Genomic DNA, 15,926 nt, shown 5'->3' with positions numbered 1-15,926 from the left:
TTCTGTTTTTGTAACGCATGTTAGAATATTGTGATAATAGAAAGGTGGCTTATACACTTCACTACACTTATTTCTGAAGCTATCATTCTTCAAGTACAATAGTTGACATTTACTAACAATGCCTAAATGCTAGAGCTTTTATATCCAGCTCTGACATTGAATGCCTGCATGTCTACAACCTTAGCAATCAACAGCTTTGAAAGTTTACTGAGTTGAAACCTAGATTCTAGCTCCTGCTCATAGAATTGACCTGTTAGCTATAGAATGAAAAAAAGAAAAGCGCAGAAGCAATTCAGTGGTGCATCCAAGACGTCCTCTCATATTCACTGCATTTTAGAGTGATTATTTCTTGGTTATTTCTCTCTCAAATTACTTGTTGTGCTGTGAAAACACCAACCTGCTGTTCCTGTAGGATACAGGAGTTATTAACTAAAGATGGCAGACTGAGGCATCAGTGTTTCCCCTGTCTGCACAACCCTAAGCACTAAGAAGTGCCTGCAATCACTATTACTGTCCTTTTAAGGAGAATAATCACCTCTCGTGGGCCTTTACTCCTATAAGAACAACACGAGATTTCTGGCTGTTGAATGAAAAGACACTTGAAATTTACAGCCCTGAGTCAGTCTCCCAAACCCTAAAGAGATGTGACATTCAGACTAAACACTGTACACCTGACATTTTCTCTTCACCACCTTGCTGCAGCCACTCAAGGAGCAGCAAGTCTTCTGACCAGACCTCAAAAAACAATTTCTCCATGAAGCACAGAGAGCTGAAGTGCTCTAACCTGGCAGACTAGATTGGACTGCTTAATTTCCCTGAATGAAAATGCATGCCTGACCATACTTGGTATATCCAGAAAAATCCTAACTGTACACAACAAAAGCAGTCAGTGACAAATATACATTTATTAAAGAGCATCTCTAATGTCATTTGGACACTGGCTTCAGCACACTATTGAATGAGGAGAGCAAGGACAGTCAGGAAGCAAAATATCTTGTAAATCAGCATTAAAAATGACATTATAATAAAGCAATAAAGGGTACCTGATAAACAAGAGAAAAAGCTATTCAGATTGTAAAGCAGATTCAATTGGCTTCCCAACCCTGTGTAGTAACAAGTTTACCATTAATCCATAGAGAAAATCTCAATGACAGACTGAGAGGACTATAGAGCCAGTCATCACCTGTCTCCATATATATCAAGAAATTGATTCACCGCATTGCTGGATTTCAACCAAATAACTGGCAAACCTAAGAAAATTCCTTACAATAAAGCACCTTTATATGATAATTTAGCTACAAGGTAAGATATATGTCTATTACATAAAGTGATTATTGACTGAGAAGCTTTCAATTTAGCAGAAAATTACTTTGTATGAGAGCTCTCCAGAGCTAGTGACAAAGGTTACATTTTGCTCTTTTAATGCACAGTAAAAGAGAATGAGGCTTCCACTGGCCTACTCTATATCAAATCATCAAAAATTGGAAAGAAAGTTAAGTAAGGATAAAATTCTTCACACAGATTTTCACATTCTGTTCAAAAGTTAATTCCCTCCACTCTCCCCTTGCCCCCCAAAGGAGTGCACTGGAAATAAAATTACTTGAATCTGAAATCCACTGGCAGTATTTTTCTCACCAGCTACACATGCACTTTAGCCACGAAGACTTCATGTTAATGAAGATGCAAAATTCACTGAAGTAATGAGAAATTAACATACTAAATTTTGATAACTTTAAATAAAAAATAAACAATTTAAAAAAAATTAAAAGCTATACTCCTCACATTTAATTTAATTATAAATTATTTGAATTTTTTACCAACTGTATTACAAGAAATTAAAATATGGAGGATAGATAGGACAATAAGAGAGTCTGATCATTGAATCTAAAACTTGTTACCTTGAAACATTATCAAAGGCTTGAAAATTTAAATCCACTTACAAAAAAATCCACTTAAAGAACAACTTTATGTCTTTTATTCATTAATAGTCTAATAATTTCAGGGATTGTGTGGAAAAAAAAATCTAACAAAAACTTTCACAAGATTAAAATAATGAAAAAAAATTACTGGTCCAGCAGAAAACTAAAACTTTAGCTTCCAGACTGGTGTAGTTTTGCATTCCGCATTTTCATACTGGATAGTGGATTTCAGGCTCAATGTGCTAAGAAAATAAGTGCATATAAATAACTTCTTTCTTTTTAAAGAGGCTTTTTTATGTACTGGATATGATTTGGTTTAATAATGAGATACTATTAGAAGTGAAGGATTACATACCCAGAGTAAAAGTGGTATTTCTTTTAACTACAGATGGCTTAATGAAGAAAACTCTTGAGAAAGAAACTGAAAAGAATAAGGTATTTGAAAACTATGTAAAACATGAAGAAAATTAGAGTTTCAAAAGTTTTTCATCAGCAGTCCTAGCCAAAATACATGTCATACATAGTCAGTCCTCAAATCCTGTAAATAAAAAAAATACGTAATCAATTAAAATTAATTTCTCATTAAAACCTACTTGTGTTTAGCCACTTTAACAGCAGTGACAATAGTTAAATATTAAATAAAGAGAACCTACCACTGTAATATCTACAATATACAGTATATTTGACAGCTTTTGCTAGTTCTGAGGACCAGAGTTCCTGCAGTAGAAAAATCACACAAAAGTACATGCAATTTTTACTTTGCACTGTTGCACTATCCTTGTACTTCCCTACAAAAAAAATTATAATAATGATAGTAAAAAACTGGTTATTAATTTTGAGGAATTGAAGGTATAATACAATATATTCATTCCACGCATTACATAGTACAACCCCTTAGAAGACAGTAAATGCAGAATTTAGTCAGGTTTGGTATTACCTCTTCACAGAGGATGGCACAAAGATGAAAGCTTTTGTTTTGTTCTGTAAAAGTTCATGATAGTGGCTTGAATGTCTAACTCCAGAAATACCTTACTTGTGACACATATTTTCCCCCCATTTAGCAGTGTTTCTACTGTGGTTGTTGAGGGCTTTCCAACAAAAAAACATTCCTACTGACATTTAAACTTCTATTGTGAGTCTCCTCAGCATCCACACTTGGCAAGCTTTAAACATGTAAAGACATTTATTCACCATCTCAGAGTACGGAAGAAACATTAGGAAAATGCAGAATAACTTCAGGAAGGTTTGGGGTTTTTTTTTTGTTGTCAACTTAATTTCTTTCTCCTTTGAAACTACTGGAGGTTCAGTATGCAATATTATTTTCTGTAGCTTACATTTTACTGTGTATGCTTTGTCACTGTAGATATTTTACAAACATGATAGGCATTTCAAAAACGCTGTCATGTAATAAACAAGGATATCTTCACTGCAGTGAAGAAATAGAAACAAGGTATTCACTGAAATGCAAATTGACATTAAACCTAGAAGTGGCCTCCCAAAAGAAAGATTGAGATGAATTACCACGACAGTGATGAAATAGAGTCTTATACCTATGCACCCAGTGTGCATCTTTCCCAGGTAAGTTGACAAGTGTTTCATGTGGCTAACACTCTTTACTGGCTTCAAACTGGCTTTCAGGAAAATAAATAAAGAGGAATAGGCTTTATGGTGTTATTCTGAGAAAGTGTAACTGCTGAGTATCCCATCAACAGATCATGATTTGTATACTAATGAAGAAACAATTTTGGTCAATAGACAGTATTTTAATCTGAAAAACATCATCTAGTTTCCTCATCTTTTCCTCATGATTTATTCCTTCTATGAGAAACTTAAGAAAGAAGAGCTGCTACACAGGTTTCACAATAAATCTTTTTCCAGATTTACAGGTTATTCACAAAAAAGATTGCCTGAGACTCAGATTTGGCTCCCAAAATACCAGCTTGGGAGTATTTCTATGGGGAGGTTAAGGGCAATGACACAGCCAAAGGCTCAGACAAAAAGACAGCCACTCAACTTACAAAGATCAGGATACAGCACTCAGGGCTAACCACAGTGAATTCAATTACAAGTTATAAATGCAGATAGCTACACTAATAGCAGGAATACTGTCACAGCTGAGAAACAGGTGCAACCAAAACAGAAGACCAAGAGGGAAGACCTGTTGGCTGGCTGGAGAAAGTCATTCTAGTAAAGAAAAGCAGCAATAGAAAATTTCTGTAGCAAAAAATTACAATAGCTAGCTGCACACTGCTTATTCTATACCAAGTTCTTTATACACAAATAGCAAACAGGATCCTCAGTACATGATCTGAAAGCCATAAAATTCCACATACAAAACAGGTGGTAGAACAGTGCATGGGTGAGTGAAAAAAAAACCAAAACCCAAATCCAAGATAAAAGTGAGAAAGCTTAAATGTTAACTACATTTTCTAAGGTTCCAAATAGCAAAAAATATTGTTACATGTTTTATTAGATTGCTACTTACATAAACGCATACATTTTGACAAGACAGGGGAATCTAATGTCCAACAGAAGGATATAGCAGAATCTGTACTCATTAAATGCACATGCCATAGAGAACAAGAATCCTGTCCTGCTCTCAGACTAGGTCTCTAGGTTTTATGGAAGAAGACAGTTTCATAATTATTTTTTTTATCTGCTATCACAAAACCTTCTGATTACAGAACATGAATGATACCAAGCATGAGGCAGGAGTGCCACAAATCTTTCTTCTAATGACAATTGTGGCTAAAGCAGATTCCATCTTCACCCCTACTCTGCACCAGCAAAACTAACTGGAGGCATTGAGGCAATTCAGTGTAGTTGAAAATGTTTCAGGGGTTTTTTGGATTCTTCTTGGGTTTTTTGTACCTCAGAATTACTAATTTTAGATCAGTTGGTTGGGTCTATAGTCCTCCAATTCAACTGAAAAGGCTGTTAGAGAACAGAAATAAATAGCCAAAGAATTTGAACAACTTAACTTTTCCATCAAGAAAAACATGTATAGAATCAAGGTTTCAAATGCCATGTACATTTTTGAAAATCAGACACAGATATTCAATCAGGAAAAGAAAATATTCCATGTGAAAGTTTTATAATGAGGAAAAAAAGCTTTGGAAAAATACCAGTTTTCCTTTCTCTAATAAATTTCTCATTCACTGCCTAAAGATAGATACTCTCTCTGTACCTCTACTATTATGACAACTAGTAGCTGAACCAAAAATTGACAGAATCATTCACAATATTACTCTACATGACACTAGCAGCAGTGTGAAATTGAGTGTGATCACAGCACCAGTCAATTCTACTGGTTCAGGGAGTTTTCAGTTTAGGTCAGTTTTATCTTCTGATGCTCATGCTCTTCAGTCCCAGGGTAAAGAAAGCAGACAGAGAAAAAGACAGTAGAATGAAAGACTTTAAAAAAGAAACAAGGGCAGAAAATTGCAGAAATTACTAAAAGCTCTTCTCCAAGAACACAAAACTCACACAGCAGCATAAGGCAAACTATACATATTAAGAGTAGCTCTCCCTCACCTAGCTTAAACATAAAGAAGCCTCATACTCTTTAGGACATTCACTGCATGCCCTCTAGGAGGTTATCACAAGGTCTTCAAGAGACAAACTTCATGCCAAACTTATGTCTTACTCCAGAAAAAAAACCCCAACAAACTAAGAGGGTTTTTTAATGAAAATAATTTTAAAAAAGAAATCCAAACTTTCCACTCACTCCCTTCTCGTGGTGACTAACCTCTTTGCCCCAGAAACTGCCAAGGTGGTATTTTAAAGCCTTCTCTGCTCTCGTCTTACCACTCCTCCTTTTCTTCTTTAGGTTCAATCCAATTCTCACTCCTTCACTTCCTACTAAAGAGTAACTACTTGTCTTCTCCCTTGATTGTTTTAACAGCTGGTGCTAGTTTGCCAATCAGTCCCATGCAATCTCTTCTCATTCTCTTTCTCTAGTTTCTTGCCCACTTTTTTGCATGACAAATCAGAAAGTATATCTGAGAAAATACTAAATTACAAGTATTCACCAGTGAGTCTAAGGAAGGGGGGTAACACCTGACCCTTGTTCTAGCCTCAGTGCAGCTAATCCTAGCTATTGCTGAAGTCAACCCTAACTAGTCAGTCTTTAAGAAAACTATAAAGTAAAATCTTCATTCTTGAACACTTTACAACAATCTACAATTCTTTTTCCCAGGGCCACATAAGCCACAGTAAATCTCTTGCAAAGTGAAGTAAAATTAATTAGTTTTGCAGCTGCAAATGAACATATTTTACTTCCTACTGAAATGGAATAGGAATACATTTGCAGTTTAGTCTGAAAGGTAGCTAAAAATCCAATTAAATTAGCAGTATCTTTTAAGTGAATGGACAGTACCTTCTTACCCATGGTACCTAATTCACAGGCTATCCTGTGCCTGCACCCTAAATGAGCAGATTTGCTGAAATGAAAAAAAATAGTATGAATCTCTACTGACTACCGCCTCTTAACTTCAAAGCTTGATTTCCCCTTAGACCATCAGCTAGTCCATTTCGATTCTCATCCATCTATTTTATCCCTTTCACTGTAGGAAATAGTTAGAAATACTTAAAAATTATGGTGGTAGGACTTGTATGTTCCTTGAATACAGACCCTTATTTCAGTCTAAAATTAGGGTTAGTAATCTCTGCTGTCCAAGAACAAGCTATACCCCAATGATTTACAGGGGTTAGCATGTAACTGAAACAGTATTTCATACGGTTCCTGAGGTGGGACTTACTGCAGACATCCTCCAAAATGAAAACAGTATTTTTTCCGAAAAGAAAAGCATGGAACAGATTTTGCTTCCACTAAGATTATGCTTCATATCTCCTGTTATATCAAGTTGTAATACTAAAAATAGAAGCAGGCCTCATCATCAGATTAAACATGCATGTAGCATCTGCAGGAACAAGTTTTGAATGGGTTTTCTCACTCATAAATCAGTGCAATTTCTGATAATTTTGCTAGCAGTTCAAATTATTTCATCTGAAATCATATAGATAATGGTCAGTCTACCATAAAGTGGAATAATGTCTTTCAGAGCTGAGTTGGTGGTGTTTCAGTCTAAACTTCAACAAGTTTCACTCCTGCTGTGACCCATGGGCAATATCCACTGTCAATTACCGTATACTTCATCCTTTCTTCCTCACCCAACTTGCTCCAAAAGTGGATAAATACAACCTCAATCCTTTCTGGCTGGCTGTCTTCTCCTGACTGCGCCCTGCTCCCTGCCCTTGGAAACAGCTGAAGTTCTTGTGAACATCATTAAGGCTACATCTCAGTGTTTCCCTGTCCCAAGGAGAACAGGCTTACAATACAAAGGTAGAACAGGTGTGGGAGCAGTACCTCAGCCACAATGACGTGCCACTATATATTTCTTCAGAGATGAAATCAATTTGATTTTTAACACCACTTTAAAGATAGGATGACTCCTACACACAGAGAACTGTCAGTGCGTAGGTGTCTATCTGGAGGGAAAAGCAACTTGACCACTTCCCCCTGTGTTCAAAATGCTCCTACTCCAGCTATTCCACAGAGGTCCAGATCCCACACGGTGAGATGGCTGCCCATCTGCCCTCTGCAGATCTGCACTGCCAGCCACAATGCCATACTCTGGAATACAGCTCACCGTTCTTGCTTTCTTTTACCCTTGGAGGAAGCAAAAGCTGCAGCTGGTCTTACATATTGGTACGGACTAGGACTGTAGCAGAGAGCCACCATGTGTGTGACTCCACAGATTTCCTTAAACTGTCCTTGCATTCATTCCATGAAGAGAAAGAGATTCTGCACTCATTAGATTGCTAAAATAGAAATATTATGACCGGATTTCTCTGGGCATCTTATAGGGCACTATTTAGGACTTCTGCAGAAATGCTTCCCGTTGGACAGGCAAAGTTAAAATATTCTTGTTTACTGAAAGTATGTTTGCTTAGGCATAGAACTTCTAATCAACAGGAGAACATTACGCTGTTGTAACATTTGATTCAATTTACATTACTGCCTAATTAACACTGGAACATTTAGCAGCTATTAGAAGAGACATTCTCAAGAGTTCTAGATTTCACCAGAGCTCTCAAGCAGAGTTTCTTTCATGCAATACTTCACAGTTAAAATCTGAATCAAGAAAACTAAATTATCTTTGACTCTATTTGAGTTTCTGGAGGAAAAGTATTTGCAAATATTCCATGCTGATCTTTCTACATCCTACAATAAAAAACACTTCCTGTGTTTTAAAACAATCTTTGCAAAATCTGCCTTATTTTTTTATTAGATGGAGTCCAAGTTACTTGGTACCCCAAGGTAGATAGAAGGTGCTAGATAAAAGAAATCTCTAAACAAATTTGTAAAGCAGATAGTGTCTCTTGCTAAGATAATTAAATAACACTGTTTTCCACACAGAAAGCATACATAAGCATTTTCAGGTATGTAACAGTGTGTGTATTATGTGTGTGTTAAATGAAGAACAGTTTCCTCTGTTTTGAAGACTAGCATTTGATAAAATGCTAGTCTTCAAAAAACCTAGCTCTTGGCTATCCATCATTAAATTCCTGAAATCATAGTCCAGAATTAATGGGTCCACATGTAAGGCTTAGTTTCTTTACAGACCTGAATAAAAGAATACAATTTCAAAAGTGAGAACATATTCATGACTTAACAGAGCTGCAAGTTTAGTTTTGTATGAAATTATCTTTATTGCACAAATAGAAGCATAATTTAATGCTTTAGTCATTCTGATAATTTGCAACCTGTGACTTGCCTAAGCCTAGAGAATATTTTAGTTCATAACTTTGATTGCTATCTTTAATGAAGTAAAAGAACAGAAAAAAAAATATCTCAGCATATGTAAAGCAAACCATATTTTAAAAATCCCCATAAGTATGGCTTCCAGAACTCTTAATCACAGGTTATTATTATTATTATACTACACTAGAAATATCTCAGATACTGAATTTCACAGACCCTTCACCTCAATGCATCAACAAACATTTTCCTTGTTTCTTAAATATGTGTTTTACCTTCCATGAGTTGCAGCTGTAGCTCCCAAGTCAACCATAGGGTATTTTACTGTTATGATAGAGGCATGCCCAGCAGCTGACATTCCTCATTTAACAAGCAATGTATGGCAATTAGACAGGATTTACAGACTTCTTTCCCTTTCCCCCAATGTTAAAACTGAATTTTCCAGGATTAAAATTTTCAGGTTTATCCATCTGGAATTTTCAGTTTAGTAAATACAACATTTCTAGAAACTGTGTATAAAACTCTGGTATGCATTTCTTAGGTAGTGTCAGAAGAGCAGAAAGGAACTTTCATTGTAGCAAGGACAGTAAGGACAGTAAATTTAACATTAGTATAACAAATGGTAGGGTGAAAGAAAGATTTCAAGTGCTACAAATTGGAAGCAATACAAAAGAATGTGCTTAATAATGCTAGGGAACCTTCTTGCATAGATTTGAAGAAAGAGAACTGGGAAAGATCGGAGGAAAGTATCTACATGCTATACAGAAGAAACATGTCTGTGTTTCAATAGAAGGATTTTAAAAGCTGAGTTAATTTTCTTGTAAAACATATGCTGGTATCATTTTAATACAATCTGCGGAAAATAAACAAATACCCTCCCCCCGACCCAGCACTATACTATCCAGAATGTCATGGAGAATACTTTTTAATATCCCTTTTGTCTCAGAGTTGTGGGGTTTTCCCCCTCAAAAAAAAAAAAAACCCTCTACAGCATTTTTTCACACACTTGGTTTTATTAAAGACATAACAAATCCAGATGTCAAGACATCAATGTTTTGTAAATCTCGATAACACATTCAGCTATCTATTTATCAGCTGTGTGCAAAGTCATACTTTTGTTCTGGAGGAAATCCAATTTCAACATTAAACACCATCTTCATTTAATCTAACATTTTTACAGGAACTGAGGAAAAATCCAGAAGTTCTATTGTTCTGATTTTTCAGAAACACTCATTTGGACAGCATAGACTGGAATTCAGGTTCAGAAGTCAGCAGCAATACTCATAAGAAATGTTTGAATACTTTGGTGTGCAAGAATAAAGGAAGTCTTTGAGAAATGTATCTATAATAGTGAAAAGAGCAAGGCTGGGATACAACACAAAAAGATTTCTAAGTGACAGCTATAGCACCCAAGACAAGAAGAAAATAAATTAGTTTCACAATTATGAATGTAACTTCTGTGAAGCTCATCATTCTCACTGACTTGGGAGACACACACCCCAAGCCCTTTCAGTATTTAGGCCAGCATTTCAGGAGCTTCTTTATGCATTTTTATACCTCAAAGGAGGCACAAATCTATATTGGTAACAAAAACTCATGATTGACTGAATAAAGCATAGGTATATAAAAGTCCAGACACACTTTACAGTTTTAATTATGTGCTATTCTCTACACTACCTCTTAATATAGAATATCCCATTTAATTTGTGAAGTTAATCTCTTATTAAATTCAATTTCTGGCACTTTCCTTAAGTATATGTCTTTGATTAAGATAATGGAAAACATTTTGTCTCTGGAAAAAAAAATACCACAAACGTAAGATTACATTGTGTTGCTTCTTGTTATGCCAATTTTATTACATTAAGGAAACTTTTACAACAAAATGCAACAAGTTTACGCAGTCATTGTAGGAGTTTCTCATAAAACATTTTCAAGTTGCGCAAGAAACATGAGAAACGTGAAGAACCAAGAGTTCTGAAAATACAGTTTAGCTGCACTAAGTTGATTTACTTATCACTTTATTACTGAAGTGTTTAACCTGGAATATTATTATTAAAAAAAACCCCAAAACCAAACACTTTAGCTGTTTAGTTATAAACAGATTACAAGAAAAGTGTTGTTACACCATCCCATATCCAGTCTCCACAATATTAAACAGATTTTTTTCTGATCAGTGTAAGTGGCACAAAGAGACACAGAATTCAAGTATTAAGTGGTTAGTAGCATAAAATTCAAGTTCAATTATCAATTCAGTCAAATGATGTCAGTTGAAGATGGAAGCAGATTCCACTGGACAATATGTGAAATATTGCCACCCCTTTGGTTTGTCTCACGCATATTTCTACACCATTTAGCTATATTTAACTATTAAAGGAAAAGTGATGAAAATCCAGCCTACTCTTAACCAATGCTTTAAAATTGGGCAAAGGCTGTCCCAGTGCTGCTGGCCAAGCTAACACCTTGGCTCCTAAGCTCTTGCAGAAGTATTACCACCACTGTAATATAATTATTTAACATTCTAACACTTTATTCAGCTCCTTAGAAGAGTGGAGCTTCCTATTTTAACAAAACCTGCCCATTTAAATGTCATTAACTATACAATTAGTACAGTCTGTTCCTTGCTAGCTGCAGAGTACTGGGATAATCTTTTAATTGTTAGCCACTATTGAATAATTTCAGCAATTACACTTTTATACATTCTCTGGTAATTAAGACAGAATATCCCTCTAATCTGATCATTTTCCAATACTCGGTGACCAACAGAACGACGATCAATGGCAGAAAAAATACGCGTGTGACCAGAGGTAACGCTAACACCACTGGGCACCGCGTCCACCTGCAGCGCCCGCAGGAAGGCGCGCACCGCCGGCGCTCCCCGCATCCACCTGAAGGACCCGGTCCGGCCGCTGCTCAGCGGGTCCGGGGTTACCGGGCCGCTTCTCACCGCGCCTACGGGCTCCGCTCGCCTCACCGCCTCAGCCGAGATAAACCATCGCCGCCGCCGCTCCCCACGGCTCCACCTGCCGGGCGCCCGCTCCCCGCAGCACCCACCCGCTCCCTCGCTCGCTCGCTCGCCGCCTTCCCCGCGGCGCCGCTACCGCGGGGCGGGCAAAGCCGCCCGGCGCCCCGGCGCGCATCTTCCGCGCAGCCGGGTGGAAGCACCGTACCCGTCCCTCTAGAGCATCGGCAACTTTATCTCCTTCCTAAGAGGAGGCGTACCTCCGGGGGCTGCTGCAAGGCTCTCACAAGCAGCCTCATGGCACAGGCTTCCCGCAAGGCAAACCCCTGGAGGTGTTGGAAACAAAGCGGGATTACCTAAAAGGGCGCACGTCTGCTCGCGGCCGCCAGGAGCCCCGCGCCGGCGGGAGCGGCGCCCTCCGCCCTCCCTCCGCAGGACGGTGCCTGTTGCACGGGCCCCGCGGGCTCCCTGCAGGGCAAAAACCAACTTCGCTCCGCCGGGCACCCGCGCCGTCTCCGCGCCGCCAACTCCTGCGGGGAGAGGGGCCCCGGGCTGCGGCCCCGAGCAGCAGCAGAGCCGAGCGGCTCGGACAAACCCCCTCTCCCGACAAGGCTGAGCCGTGCTCCGCAGAGCGGGACCCCTCTTTCCCGCCCCCCGCGGCTTCCCTCTGCGCAAAACCAATTAACCCCGAGCGCTCGCCCTCCCGCAAAAGGCAAGACAGGGAGTGCGGGAGCCGACAGGAGGCAAAGTTTGATAAATGAGCAGTTCCTGCAGTGACAGGTGACTACGGAGCGGAGGCACCCTCCGCGCCGGGCTGGGCAGAAGTGCGGCAAAGAAGCACTCACCTGTCCGTTGCCCTCCGGTAGGCGCGGAGGGGAAGGCGGGCAGGCGAGGGACACAGCCCCGCGCTCCTCTGCCGTCCGTCGGCCCCAGCAGCAGGCAGGATGCCGGGCAGAGGGCCCGCAGAGCAGCGGGGCCGCCCCGGGCAGGCACCCGTCAGCGGAGCAGGTGAAGCGGGGCGGTCGCCGCCGCCGGCAAGCAACACGTTTGGGTCTCAACTTTGCAGCTCCAGTCACAAACAAACAAATAGAGCCCAAGAAGGACCTCTCCCATCCGATCCCAGCCTTCTCGGCAGCCGCTGCCTCTCTTATTGGTGCGGAGGTTATTTATTTATTTGATTTCTCCCCCCTCCTTCCCCTCCTCCCCTTCCACACACCCCCCCTTCCCTTTCACTTCCCCTATCCCTCCCCCCTCCCCGGCCTTCCCTCCCCTCCCTCACGCCGCGCAGACAGCCCCGGTCCCAGCGCGTCGCACAGCGCGGCCGGGCTGCTCTGCGGCCGGCGGCAGCGCCGGGTGCCGGGCGAGGGGCGGGCGCGCCGCGGGGAGGCGGGAGCGGAGGCGGGCGGGAGCGGGGCAGCCGCCGCACCGCTGCCCGGCGATAGCGGAGAGCGGGCGGGAGGTGCTCCCGGATGCCCTGTCCCCCGCACCGGGCAGCGGGGGCGGGAGGGCGATGCTGCTGGTCACCGCAGGGACAGGGCAGCCGGACAGGAGATGGCTGGTGATCGGGGCCGGGCAAGAGGGTAGCCGGCATGTACCGGGCTGCTGCCGCGAAGAGCCGGGGGCCCCTCCGGCGCTGTTTTGCGGCCCTCGCCCGTGGGGAGCTCCGGCGGCCGCGGTGCGGCGGGAGCGGCTCGGCCGCGGTGCGGCAGCGGCGGCGCCCGGAACGTGCGCCCGGCGGCCCCGGGCGGGATCGGGGGCACAGGAGAGGATAAGGAGAGGTGTGCGCATCCTGGCAGAGCCGGGGCTTTTAAGTGCCTCTGTATGTGTGTTTACGTACGTGTGTCTCTGGTAGCGTTGCACGCAGCTTGCTTTCAAGGAGACCCTAGACTCGCTAGCCGCAGTGTACTTTGTGTGCAGCGCTTTTTCGTTTTCCTCAAGCTTATGCGTGATATTTTGCCTGTGTCTTACCAGACGCTGAACCTTTGTTTGCTGATTTGTTGCCCTTTTTCTCCCCCGTCTCCTAAATCCACATGCAACTCGAGCAACAGAGTAGGTCTCACCTGTCCATCCCTTAGGGCCAAGCACACTGCTCTGCTTATTTTAAGGAAAGGGAACATAAGTTAAAAGCTGGGAAGGTAAGACTCCATGAAGGATTCCTTTCACTGCTCCTGCAGTATCTGTCCTAGCTCAGTTGCTCGTTGCAGCTGACAGTGGAAAAAATACTACTGTCCCATAGTGGCTGTTTTTATACTGCTATACACACACGTGACAGAATATTGACATTCTTGTCTTCTCTTCCATCTCTCTCCTTTTAGAAAGTAGATATGCCAGTGGAAGGCACAGAAGTGTAAAATCTGTGAAGTTGGTACAAACTCTTCAAAATATTTGGGAACGGATATGGGAGTGTGTGTGTTATCTGGTCGGTTGGTTTTTTCTGGCTAAAATTGCCACCCTGCTCTCCTGGCAGTAAACAGGCATTCTGGATGTTCTTTTTCACTTCCAGAAAAAAAAAAAAACCAAAACAAAACACAAAAACAAAAAACAAAAACCCACCAAACCATCACTACAATAAACAAACAAGGAAATAAAAAATGTGCTTAGAAAATAAACAATTATTCAATAATATTACTAGGAAAGAAAGCATAAACTATACTCCTATTTCTGTTCAGGTGACAAGACATAGAGATGTAAAGATTGCTTTTAAGTCAGTCAATGAATTTATGTAGATTCGTCATTTCAAACAGACGGTACAAATCTTTCTCTGTGCTGTAACTCTGTAATTCTACCTTTGTCAACTGAAGACTATAAACTAGAAAGATTAATGTACATTTTGTCTTCAGTAGTAAATGCTATTGTCAAATGGGGAGAACTTCTTATTCAAAGAATTGGATCAATAGTTGACTTTTGTTTTGAAGCTTTTATTTAAGAAGCTACTTAAAAAGAGTGAAGTTCATGCTCTTAACATCCTTAAAGAAATCTCTCAAAGGCAGATATTCTATTTGCCAATATAGCGGTCACTGCCACGTAGCAACAAAAAGCATGAAAGCTAGATGTGGAAATCCCTTTGGGTTCAGGCAGTGCTTTCTCAATGGAAGAAGAACAGTAGGAAATTAAAAAGCGAAATGCACTTAAAAAAAATCTATTTGAATATTTTAAACAGGCTGCTTTGAATAGGTGAAGTTTCATCTCTAACCAGTAAGCTTCAAGGTCAATGAAATGCAAATGACAGATGCGCTCTGTGCCTGAAAGAATGCCACCCACTTGAGGTAACGTTTAGTGAGAAGCATTTAAAAAGTTGACCACCTGTTATTTTAATCTGTAAACTCTGTGTTCAGCAAGTATTTGTTCAGAGGACTGCAGAGTGTCTTTGACTGGAATAAACTACTGCATTTTCAAAATACGGGAGGTTAATGAAGATACTGTTTTATTAATGAAGGGCCTGTAATGTCAGTTGTGCTCATTCGTGAGAAGACACTGAGTGATGTCAGTTAAATTTAGTCTGACACTTACACTGTACTACACCATGTGAAATTTCAACTGTTACTGATCTTAAGAAACCATTATATGTAAACCAAGACTCTTTTTATTTTTATAGAGATTCCAAGTAAAAGAAGCAGTATGTAATGCCCATAACAAAATTGATCCTATACTAGCATATTATATCTGCTTCCATGGAAATTAATTAATTAGGCTGCTGGATACACCTTAAAAGAACTTTGATTTGACTAAGTCAAACTAATAATCAGTTTTGGTGGCTACTTAATATATTAACTGATCACTGGAATTATTCAAGCAGAATATTGTTCTGTGTTCTGGAAACTGAAAAATATGTAAGATGTAAAGGAATGAACAACTAAAGTTAAGAAAACCAGGCATAAGAAAAGGAATAAAAACAGAAAGGAAAAAGGAAGACAAAGCTATAAAATTTTAGTTTCCTAAAATTTCATCTTGTGTTGTTTACTTGCCTTCATTGGCTTCTTTCATCACTTAAATCCCTGTGATCTCACACTTGGCATTTTGGAGTTTTAAAGAGATTCAAATTGCGACTACTTAAAAAAAATAAATAAAAGCACCCCCTGCCTGCCAGCCACACACACTGATACAACCTTAAAAGTACCTTTCTTTATTTTCTGTTATAATAGCCTGAGTTTTGTTTGGACTCTTTAAATTACACTTTTAAGGGTTTAAAGAGCTGCTAATATTGCATGTGGCTACTGATACACATCCCATGAAGTATGTTGTTTTTCAGAAATCCATCAGACAATCTCAGCAGAAAATTAAGTGT

At 40.2% G+C, this 15,926-nt stretch overlaps 1 protein-coding gene across 23 annotated transcripts in view; it reads right to left on the bottom strand.

Annotated features, from left to right (window-relative positions):
• The window catches only part of TENM3 (teneurin transmembrane protein 3), a 1,291,378-nt gene extending 1,278,569 nt beyond the window's left edge, over positions 1 to 12,809 (bottom strand). For 15 of the 23 annotated variants that reach the window (XM_071432120.1, XM_071432133.1, XM_071432134.1 and 12 more), the window contains exon 1: positions 12,487 to 12,808. The gene's annotated coding sequence lies outside the window, so the exon portion shown is untranslated. Of the gene's footprint in view, positions 1 to 12,486 lie in introns of all 23 variants that reach the window. The other 8 variants (XM_071432143.1, XM_071432144.1, XM_071432145.1 and 5 more) reach the window with 2 other exon arrangements.
• Between the last annotated feature and the right edge of the window lie 3,117 nt (positions 12,810 to 15,926).

Source organism: Agelaius tricolor, unplaced genomic scaffold, assembly GCF_023055355.1.
Source record: "Agelaius tricolor isolate 1412-34295 unplaced genomic scaffold, bAgeTri1.0.p SCAF_8, whole genome shotgun sequence".
NCBI lineage: Eukaryota > Metazoa > Chordata > Aves > Passeriformes > Icteridae > Agelaius > Agelaius tricolor.
This window is presented reverse-complemented; position numbering and strand designations above follow the sequence as displayed.